General features: G+C 40.9%; 1 protein-coding gene across 1 annotated transcript in view; it reads left to right on the top strand.

Annotated features, from left to right (window-relative positions):
* Positions 1-11,301: 11,301 nt before the first annotated feature.
* LOC136832787 (RYamide receptor-like) overlaps positions 11,302-12,193 on the top strand; it is a 37,658-nt gene continuing 36,766 nt past the window's right edge. Inside the window, exon 1 of the mRNA XM_067094336.1 lies at positions 11,302-11,841. The gene's annotated coding sequence lies outside the window, so the exon portion shown is untranslated. The remainder of the gene's footprint in view (positions 11,842-12,193) is intronic.

Consider the following 12,193-nt stretch of genomic DNA (forward strand, 5'->3'; position numbering starts at 1 on the left):
CTCTGGCATCCATAGAGATGTTTGTCAAACTAGGCAGACTGCACATGAGAGTTCTCCAATTCTTTCTAAAGGCCAACTGCGACAGGAAAACACAGCTGGACACTTATGTGCTTTTGATTAACCCAGCGATCAAATTGGACCTGCAGTGGTGGCTGTCCGAAGAAAGACTGTCAGAAGGGAAGTCCCTTCAACCTCTGAGCCCTGACCTAGACTTTTATTCAGAAGCCTTGGACATAAGCTGGGGAGTCCTACTGGGGAATCAGGAAGTATCTGGTATGTGGACCCCAGAACAACAAAGTCTACACATAAATGTCAGAGAACTGAAAGTGGTTCATCTAGGCCTTCATAGTTTCTCAACCATGGGGCAGCAAGGGATCTACTCTTGTGGGCGGATCAAAATCATGTGGCTCTGGTCACCCGGTTTATCCAGGGGAAATAAAATGTTTTGGCGGACGAGCAGACCTGTCAGAAGCAGGTCCTTCCCACCGAATGGACCTTGGATCCCCTGGTCTGTTTGGTTCTTTGGAAACTATGGGGCAAGCCAATATTAGACCTGTTTGCCACCTCCAAGAACCACTGCCTTCCTCTCTTTTGCTCTCCAGCCCCAGATCCTCTTGCAAGGGCAACAGATGCCATGCTGCGAGACTGGTCCAATCTGGATCTGTATGCTTTTCCATGCTTCAGCATGATCAGGGAGGTGATAAACAAATTTCAAGCTCACCATGACGCAACTATGACCCTCATAACCCCGTTTTGGCCCCTGAAGGAGTGGTTCCTGGACCTTCTTCAGTTATTGGTAGATTTTCCAAGACTCCTTCCCCAAAAACTGTCTTTACTTAAACAACCCCACTTCAGAAGACACCACCTAAGATTGTCTGCTCTTGCCCTGACAGGCTTCAGACTGTCCGCAAGCTTGTCAGAGCGAAAGACTTTTCAAAGGGAGCTGTCGAGGCTGTTGCACGATACCGGCGAAAATCTTCTAGCCTTGTCTACCAGGCCAAGTGGGCAGTTTTCCGTCGATGGTGCCTCAACCACAATGTTTCCTCTTCTGAGACATCTGTAATGCAGATTGCTGATTTCCTCCTACATCTGAGGAACTCTAGGAATTTATCTTCCTCCATCATTAAGGGGTATCGAGCTATGCTTAGCTCAGTTTTTAAACATAGAGGTCTGGATCTTTCATCAAACTCGGATATTAATGACCTGATCAAGTCATTTGATACGTCAAAACAGAGGAAGGACAATCTGGTCTCTTGGAACCTGGGTGTAGTCTTGAAGTGGCTGACAGGTCCTACTTTTGAACCCCTTCGTTCCGCTTCTCTTAGGGACTTCACTCGCAAGATACTCTTCCTCTTTGCCTTAGCTACTGCTAAATGCATTAGTGAAATTCAAGCCATCGATAAAAGGGTAGGTTCCTTTATCCTAGGTTTTTTGGCCAAGAATGAGGACCCGTCCAAGCCCTGGCCTCGTTCTTTCATCATTAGGAATTTAATGGACATCCTTGGCTCCAAGGGAGAAGAGAGAGCATTTTGTCCAGTCAGAGCTCTGAGGTACAGTACTATCTGAGTAGGACAGAAAAGATCAGAGGTCCATCCAGTAACCTCAGGTGTTCAATTAAGAACCCTTCTCGTCCTCTGTCTAAGAACACCTTGTCATTCTCCCTGAGGGGATTTCAGAGACACATTCACGAAACCAGGAAGACATGTTGCCGACTTTTAAAGTAAAAGCTCATGACATCAGAGCAGTATCTACCTCTGGCTTTCAGGCACAATATGTCCCTAACTTCCATTTTTCAGTCAACCCACTGGAAGTGCAGGTCTATTTTTGCATCTCACTATTTGAAGGAGATGGAAACAGTATTTGATCATTGCAGTACCTTGGGCCCCTTATCGGTGGCTGGCATGGTACATACTGGGTGAGGATTCATAAGGAACACTCTTTTTCTCCTACAGTCCTTTAACCTTGGTGTAGGTTTTTTGAGTTTTTGGGGAGCCTGAGGGTATAGTGTACCTGGAATACCCACCAGTCTTAGTGGATGGGTTGTGATGTTTTCAGAGTAGGTGACAGTGTTGTCGGTTGTTTTTAAATTTGGTACTGTTCCCAGGACAAGGGCACTTTTATATGCTTTGCTAGCCATCAGGTCTATCCTCCACTGCAAAGCTCCCACGTAAGTAGAGGCGACCCATGGCTCAACTGCCACGCCACTACAGGTTAAGATGAGTACCGACCAGAGGTAGTATTCACCTGCAGTAGATCTCCTACCAGGTAAGGAAACAACAATCATTATATCAATGCTGGCAAATTTTTGTATTTCAGAGTCATTACCGTGCTTTAATGTTTTGGAGTAGAATACAGTATGTCCATGTATCCCATCTCCATTCAATGTGGGATTCAGCTATGTAATTACTTGTTAAGTTACTTATAAGAAAATGACATTTTCATAATACATTTAAGTTTCATATACCCTTACCCAGTAATTACAGAATTGGAGCCCACCCTCCTCCCCTCTTATGGCCATAACGGCACAAACAAATTGAGTTTACCTGCCAGGTTGTTTCCCGTGTGCTCTGATAGTGGGTGGGACCTGTCGCCTACACAAAACAGTAGAAGCACTACTGCAAATTTTTTAAAAAGTTGCCACGTGAGTAGAAATATTAACTATGTAATTACTTGGTAAGTATATAATATGAAACTTAATTGTATTATGAATATGTAATTTTTCTCACTAAGTAATTTTGTATGATTTTGCTAGTAAGCTATTGATAGTCCTTTGTTAAATTTTGTGTTGGGATTAACAACTTCAATAGCCTTTCATTTTCTCCTACATACTTCCATGAACAGTATACTACGGTACGTATTATTCAATCAGTGTTTTTGTAAGCTGTAATATGAACTGTAATATTTTCCATTCATATATACATAAGCCAAATATATATATTTTATTTGTATCTCAACTTGTTGATGTTCATTATCTATGATTTTACCATTACAGTGCAGGCAAAATTTTTCTACAAAATACTTTCTTGTTTAGTACCTTATGTGTGTTCTTGTTACTGTTATTTTCCTGCCACTATTGTTGTACTGGCTTGTCTAATGAGCATGTTGTTGTAAGTGGAAGACTCGAAAAGACTGGACAATATAGTTTTTGCCAGGAATCCTTTGGTTTTCAGATTTTTTTTTTTTGGGGGGGGCCACCAAAATTGTTCTCCAATTGAACATTGCCCTGCAGGATCAGTTCAAATGTTAGTGGTGAGGTCATCGTTTCTTTTGCGTAGATGATGTTTCATAATTCACTTTGCTGCTACAGTCCACACTTGTCAGATGATTATTGTGATGAAGGATTTACAGTACTTTTTATTTCCACAACTATGCCTTTCCTGGTGAGCTCATGTTGCCTGTCTTGCTTCTTCCAAGGACCATGGAACCCTGTTCAATCAACCTACAGAGATGTTTTATTCAGCTCTTTCACCAAGAATTCTTTTACGCCTGTAGTGAAAGCACTAAAGAAAAAACATCTCTGCTTTTGGATACCTAATGTGGGTCATCAGTTAATCAAGACAGATTGTGCCTTTTCCACACCCTTGGAGCAAGAATCCACATCTTGGCAGTAAGCTTTCAGTTAGATATATGCAAGATCAGGCAATTTGTTAAAGGAGGAATCTTAGCCCACCAGTTTTTTGGTTTCCATTGGATAGATTAACTTCCAGGTCTTCGCAGGTTCATTCGAATCAATTCTTTTTGGTACCTGAATTGGATAGGCCTGGACTTACCAGTGTGGTGGTCCTGAGTTCAAGTTCCACTCATAGCTTGAAAGGTTTCTCTTTCAAACACTATCAGCCCTGAGAGTTTAGGATAGGATCTTTGTGGGAGTCCTTAAGTTCACCTGCTGTGTCATCAACATCCACTGCCTGGTTCTCCATGGTCCTACCTTGGATGGAGGGGGTCCTTGAGAGCTGATCATATATGTTCAGTCTCTAGGATGTTGTGTGCCTGCACAATGGCCAGTCTCTTCCTTCTGATGTTCATGTGTGACCTTAAAACGGGAGGAGGAGCCACTAATGATCTCCTGCATTTGAGAAGTTATCCATAGAAGCACATAGGTGCTATGGCAACTTGATGCTTTTTTCTTTCTTCAGAACCAAAGGTTCAGTTTTCTGTTAATCTAGCACAGTTGGTAGCTAAGGAGAACCAATAATTTGAGACATTCAGGAGCCTATTCATAGGAAGGAACCTCATTATCAACCTTTTCAAAAGTCCTAATTTTTTCATATGCAGGTCTGTACATCCAGAGATATTACACCGCAAGTCTCTCATAAGCAGGTGGCATTTAAAACAAGATGAGGCTTCCTTGAAACCTGCTGGTCTGATCTTTTCTCAGCCAAGGTAGTTTTTGGCAAGACATGTTTTTATTTGTGATTTGCCTGTGAAGCATTTTGTAAATGTTAAATGGGTACAGACAAATGGTTTACTTAATTTTTAAACTTTAGGTCAAACAAAAGTAGGGATACTGCCACATGTAATCTGAGTGGCAAGAGGAGAATATTGTCAACACAGGTAAATTTTAAATATATTTTTTAGCATAATAAGGTGAACTTATTATTAGTTTGTAGCAAGAACTGGAATGCAGTGAGATTATATAATAAGGAAGTTTAATATCAGCAAAGTGTAAATAAAAAGAGCTATTGAATAACTTAATGAAAGGTTTTTTTTAAATGCTGTAATCGAGGAAATAATCCATAGCTCTAGAACAAAGGCTCACCAGAAAAATTACAGATTAGGAGGTCTATGCAAGCTAATGATTCATATGGATCCATTAATAAAGGGGTGGGGTGTACAAGTACTGTACAGTATATAAAAATTGTAAGCACACTGTAATTTAAAACATATTACACAATAATTACAGAATTATCAAAAAAGCAAAAAATACCATAAAAAAGTATGAGCATATCGTAATTATAAATTGAAGAGAATTACAAAATATAGTTTTGCCATATAACTTGAAGGCTCACATTAAAGTAAGGTGGTGAGTGCAACCACTGTCTGTTTGAACACATTCAGCTTCTCACACCTTCAGCCTGAGCATGCTCTTACCTATGCCTACTGAACTGCCGTCTTCACGAACATAGTCCAAGGAAGGAGCAGACTCATTCCAAATGGTAAGTTAAAGATCATCAACTTGAGCTTTTTAGGTATGAGTATTTTCAAAGTTATGTTCCCCAAGTGTGTCTGAGCTAGGCTTCCCGTCCTTATCCTCTAACATCACTATCTCTTCATTCAGGAGACACTGTTGGTAAAATGCCTTTGTTGCAGCAACATCTTGGTCAGCTGGTTTAAAGATAACAGTTGCACTAGGAGGCAATAGGAAAGAAACCTAATAGATCATTCTCCATAACCTAGTTGGTCTTGATAGGCTGGGCATGAATACTGTTGAAAAGGAGATGGTGTTGGGGGTTGGTTTAGATTAAACCAGCCTTATGCCAGCATGGGCCCTTGCACAAAGCCAGCCCTTAAATGTAATTAGGTTTTAAAGGGAGTAAATTTGGTGTGGTCTTCTGGACCCATTTTTCCAGTTTCCACTAATACAAAGCTCCTGTGTTTGGCAGAAGGTGGCTTTTATGCTGAAATGGTTGTGGATGAAAAGTAAGAGACTTTCCTGGTCTCCATGAACACATTTGATAACGGATTGCTTCCTGGAAGAAATGGATGTGAAACCAGTTTTCAAAGCTACTGTACATTGAACCAAGCCTTCAGTGAATAGTGCTAAGTTTCAGGAAACTTTTCCATTGTTTAACAAAAACACCAAGGTTGTTCATTATGTGCAGTCACGTTTGAGCCCTGTATCCCTTGAACTCATACAGCACAAAACAGGCGTAGAGGTAATTAACCTTGAGGCCGTGGCCAGGTACAGTGATTTATTTTGCAATAAGTCAACCAAAGTGTTAGTGGACACAAAATTTGCAAGTACGGACCTATGAAATGTCCACACCTTTGTTATGACTCTTCCAGCCATTTTCCCATGTGTCAGTAGTTAATTGAATCGCTGTGTACTGTGAATCTGCGGAAACAACCATGGTGATGGAAGGACAATCTTGGTAAAACATGTGACAGGGTTGCACTGACCAATTACTGTATTTGATGGCATATAATACCCTGATTTATTTTTTTAAATGGCTATGAAAAATATCACCAGAGTCTAATGTAAGAAATTAGGTTATCTGATAGGCCTAATTCCATCCACGAGGATGAAATAGAGGAATTTTGGCAGAAGTTGAAAGACTTGAAAAAGAAATTATTTAGAGTCAAATCTACAGTGCTGACGAAACTAGTCTACTATGTTGCTCCTTGCCAACTAACATCCTGGCTGAGGGGAAGGAAAAGAATTTACCGGGTAGAAAGCATTCAAAGTGATGAATGTCTGCTTATGTGCAAATGTATCTGGTAGCCAACATTACAAGCCAGTTGTAGCTGGGCATATGAAGCAATCACGTGACGTCGTAGGTTGATGATACTCTCCCAGTGATTTGGTATCATTTGGTGAAGTCTTAGTTCACCCCCAGCCGCCCCAGGCACAAGACCTTGACATTGCTAGACACAGAGTGACGTCTTTACTTCTCATAGATAATGCACCTGCCCATCCTACCACTACCCATTTGGTTGGTGATGAAGATCTTAGGATCATGATTTTGCCTCCTAATAAAATTGCACTCAAATAACCGATGGACGAAGGTACTACATTTGCAACAAAATGGCTATGCAGGATGAAGTTCATGGTGGTGTTTGAGGCTGAGCGGAGAAGCAATGCACGACGTGAACGGATTCAGGAGAATCGGTGAAAGTAAGCACTGAAGCTGCCATTTACAGCTTCACCATATACAGTACACACCTTGGAGCAAGCATGGAACCTTGTCGTGAAGGCTGATTGATTTCCAAGATCTCGATGTCAGCAGCTTTTCATACCCAACTCGCTAAGAGAGGCAACATAGAGGATGATGTGTGAGGGTAACCGGACAATGATGGTGGTGATCCTGGCTTCCAGCTGTTGTCTAACAGCCAGGTACACGATGCAGTTGCAGCTGGTGAGATAGAGGAGGAAGCCCCTGAGGATAACGACAACACAGATAAGTCTGTGGCACACCCAACCCCACCTTACCAGGACGTTCAGATGGTCTTGGAAGACTTCATTGGCCTGATGGAGAACCCCGCCATTGACCGTAAATTGCACGAAAAATGCAGTGGTCAGTGACTGCAAGGCGGAATCATCATTTTTGTCCAGAGTACCCTTGAAAGCTTGTTAAGACCTCCAACCCCCATGTACCCAAACCCATCATCATCCACTTCCTTGGTAACTTTGTTGCTCAGCTTGGAAACACAAGCAAACACTTCGGCCGTCTTTGTTAAATTACCAGGTTCTTTCAGCAGGAATCAGATGTGTCTCTGCCTCCTATTGAAGACCCTCTAGGTACCTCAATGCCTCTTTTGACTAGTTCACCATTTCATGACCTTGTTGAGGATCTCGACGAAGCAATGGTGGTGGTGGTGGTGGAGGAGGAGGAGGACTTGTAACCTTCTTTGCAAGTTTATAGAAGTCCAGCCCATGATGGCTGTTCTGGCATTGGTTATGGGTAAGAAAGAGAGAAAAGTTATGTTTTAATTCTTTACTTAGGGTAGACGTTATTGTATTTATAAGAGGCTAAACATGAAAAAAGGTACGAATTTATCGTTTTAAGTACAGTATGGTAATGTATTGTATGTTCAGTGGGGTACTTATCATATTGTGTTGTTTATAAGTATTTAGTATGCATATCATGTTAAAGAATTGGGGGAAAAGGGTAGAACTTATGGCTTAACATCAATGAATAACTCTTAAGCGCATTATTTGTTGTTTATAAGCGTATGCAGTGTATCGTGACAAGGTTGGGGAAATAAGAGTGAGAAGTCGCCGTTTTGCATCCGTAGAGTTTTCTTTTTGGGGGGATATCTGGAAATTTTCAATATCTGGCATGGCCTTGGATGTATTATTCTAGATAAACGAGGGATTACACACAAACACGTGTATATATATATATATATATATATATATATATATATATATAAATATGCATGTATGTGTGTATATTTGTGTACACGTATACATTGGTATGCACCAGCCACATAAGCATTTTCATTCCACCCATCATACATAACGACTTTCATAGACACATATTAGGGGGTCATATATTATGAACTTTGTTTGTATGCCACGCTCAACGCTGTTTTCGATATCCAGACTTTCATATACAAATCAGGACCCTCGAATAAATCTTCCTGCCTTGTAGGTTTTTCTTTTTGTTTTTAGTCCGATGAACAAAGCCATCGAATTCCCTTATCATAATTTTTATGATACTTGTAGAAACATTATTATTTTTGTTTTTACTAGTTTTAGTGATGATAATGGTAGTGCAGCAAGTTTACTGAAACATTTATTACAAATAGAAGAATTTGTTTTTCGAATGTTTTTCATTCTCTTGTCTTTCTTCAACTTGAAATTCCCTTGGTGACAAGCTTTACTCATACAAATAAGATGCACACAATGAATTATGATGATAACATTGAATTTCCTCGTTAACTGAGTGTATAGGGTGTTCGATATGTATTTCCCCACCTACGCTGTGCAAGCAACCTCAGTAGGGTCTGGGAATGGGATGCACATGGTCAAATACTCGAATTTGTGGAAAGAGAACAAAACCGTTTATAGCTCAGATCCAGTACCGCACTGGTGATGAGAATCCGAAATCAAGAAGGATATTGAACCTTACTGTCCCGTCTGAAAGTCGTAATTAACTGAATAATTCTGTGACCGTGAGTAATAGGAACTTCTCACTGGACACGGTCCATCTGTACCATGCCGGCTGGGTGAATTGAAGGAGAGGAGTGTGGGCTACCTACAGTAGATGTAGGTGCCACTAGATGGAGTTAAAAGAGCAGAACACGGGAATTCCTGTAATACTGGCCATCGATTTACTCTTAGATCTCTCAGAGGGGTGTTAAAAAAAGATGAAAAGGTTTTTTTTAGGCTATATGAGGTGCGAAATGTCACAGGGATGACTGATTGTTCCACAAACAACAGTAGAGGGAATGAAAAACACCCCAACAGAATGTGTTGCTGACCTTCAAATGAAGGAAAGTCTAAATGGATATCATCAAGCTATATGAATTATGTGACAATGCTCATATAACAAAATACAATTACAAGAGGTGGTGGTGCCAAACGTTCGTCCTCAGGCAACAAGGAAATCAGTAGGTCTAGCTCTATCATCTTTTAAATGGAAACAAGGATTTAAGATGCATTAATCAAGATTTTGTTTGCAACTTTTAGACACAATACTCTTGGGTGGGGAACACCATAAATATCTCCAAAATGTAACTAGAAGTGTTGTTAGAGTTGTTCTTTGAAAACTTGGGAAAATGCAAGGTAAACCATTAAATGTTATTAGGCAAAAAAAAGGAGCTAGTGCCAAGAAAACCCAGACAAATGAGATGGTGAAATAAATTTCTCGCCAAACGCAGTAGTTGGTCAAAAGCATATTGAGCTGCAACGGGATCTTTTTGCTAAAGATAATTGTTTAAAAGAAGCGTAACAGGGAGCATTAGCAGTGCACAACCAGGTTAACTATAACATTATTGATAAAAATATACAGAAAATGCTCTCTCTCTTTCTCTCTCCTCAAATCTGTAAACACGTAACACCTTGGTTTTGATGAGAATACAATTATCTAAGCCCTCCTAAAAGAGGTCTTGCTCAACGTTTAAAGGTGCGGCTTGTAGGCCTATGCAAAGTCAGGGGGTTACACGTAGCAAGGCGATCTTACTGAGATTATGTGCGCAATACTTATTTTTATAGATACATTTATGGACGGAAGACCCAGAAAACGCGCTTTGAACAAAAAAAAGGGGATTTGTCTAAAACTATTTTCTTTCCTCTCGGGATGTGACAAACTTCAAATATGCTGTGGGCCTACCGAATTCATTGCTCGTTTGTTTAGATTGAACGAGCACTATACCGAAACGGGATCTTGCTCCTAAAGCGGCCAGTAATTTCGAAGTTAAGTCATGACAACGTTAAAGATCCCGCCCAGCAACCGCCCCCTTCTCTCTCTCTCTCTGTCATATACACGCGCACAAAGTTGTGGAAACGTTCTACACGCACACATGAGCTGTAACATTCTAACGTTTCTACGTATATACTGAATTACTTTTGTGTGCTGTCATTAATATAAACACTGAAAATAGACGTTTGCTTTGGTTGGTGCCCAATTAGAATAGCTCATCCTGCAATTAATAAGGTCCCGTGTGTTTCATGCCGAAAGATCTTTTCGGCTAGAAGGCAATCATCTCTGAGCAAGAAGCGCCTAGCATGAAATAATTAAAGTCTGAAGCATCGTTGACAGCAGCTTTAGCTACACGTTAGCATCAGCATTGAAGAGGACTAATTTTGTGTCCAAAGATCATGCAAAAGACCTATTACTTTAATTAATACGGTAATCGTGACCGTTTACCAGACCATGTAGACCCCGTTAATTATATATTTTCTATTTATCAATCGGTAAGTTGACTATTGCCGAACCAGTAAATCATGAATAGCTCGCATCTTCTGGTAATAATCGCCCTTGAGAAGTAAAGCAATGATCGATTTTTGACCGTTCAGGGAAAAAGCTGTGTTTAAGACTTTAACCCGTACTTCTTTTATCAATGACACTGCCTGTCGCAGCGGAATTCAGTCTTGTGTAAGCCGGAGGGATTCGCCATCTACAACAATTTCCTGTTCCCTCGAATTTTCTCTTGCGATACGTAATATATTGGAATCAATGGCATGGCCTCCCCAGTCTCGTCACTTGTTTGATTCAGAGAGCGAGTAACGGGTCATTAACTTACTCTCAGTCAATCGGAGAACCTGAAGGGTGCCCACATCAACATGATGTTGACATTGAGCATGGCATCTAATGAATTCTTGACCATTTAAGAGGATAAGGGAATGGTTACAATAAGAAACGGGAACTAAGACTGATAAGTTCTATGAAAATTCGGCTATAGAGCCAAGCGCTTAGGCGCTTTCAGCCATTCAATGCTAAAGACAGTGAAAAGAGTGAGTTGGGATGGTTAGACAGCAAGAGTGAAGAAAGGAAACGAAATGGAGTTAAGGTAGAAGGAGTCAAGGTAGTATGCGTAGCTAAGGGCCAAAGGGAAGGAACAAACAACTCTTAGTAATGCTTACATTGCCCCAAGTTGAGTGTACTGACGGCACTATCCCCCTACGGGAGAACTAGGGTGACAAAAGACTGAAACACGGGATAAAGGAGAAGGGAAAAATACGTGAAATGGGCAAGTGTTTCATGATATCCCTCGGTACTGGGCGCCGGGAAGTGAGGGGGGTGCCTGAGTAAGTATCATTCAGGTGATAACGAGGGTGTTATCTAAATGCTATTACCTCCTCCTTGCTATCTCTCCCTCTCCTGAGACTGATGAAAATCTTTTATGGGGGTGTTGGGTATCAACTCGGGAAGGTGTGCTCAGCTGAGTCGTAGCGGGTGGCAGTAGTCATATTTTGAATCGTCAGACGGGCGGTCTCGTACGTTGTCAACGGCTGAAGTGGTGGTAACGTGTTTTCGGTGCTGATTCTACAGAGGTGTCCTTCGTAGCAGTGGGAGGATTTTAGGAGTTTTTCTAGTGCATCTGCTGAAGTGAAAAAGTGACTTGAGTATTAGTTCTGCATTTGAAAGGAACAGTTTACTCATCTGCGGTATTATTGTGTTATTACTGAAGATGGTTGGATCGACTGGGACAGAAGAAAAGACCGCAATTTATGTAAGTTTAATGTGTGATTCTTTGAGTGGTTTTAGTAAGACCATAATGACTGAACTGGTGTTTAGTGCGAAACTACCACTGTTAACCTGGTTTAGTAGAAATGGACGTAGCAATAGTAGAATTTGGATTTCCATCATTTGTGTTAATGTATTGTGGTATTGCAGAAAACATTGCCATAAGGATCTCATTCACTAAGAGTAAAGTTAGAGTAGGAAACTAGGTTTCGGAATTTAATTGAAAGAATTTCCTGCAGCTGTAGGGATGTTTAGAGAAGGAGTGTGGGCGTAGCGCCAGGATAGTAAGGATGCTCTTAATGTAGATGCTTATAATGTAGAGGCGTAAACCGAGGGCT

This window comes from Macrobrachium rosenbergii, chromosome 50 (genome assembly GCF_040412425.1).
Source record: "Macrobrachium rosenbergii isolate ZJJX-2024 chromosome 50, ASM4041242v1, whole genome shotgun sequence".
In the NCBI taxonomy this organism is placed as follows: domain Eukaryota; kingdom Metazoa; phylum Arthropoda; class Malacostraca; order Decapoda; family Palaemonidae; genus Macrobrachium; species Macrobrachium rosenbergii.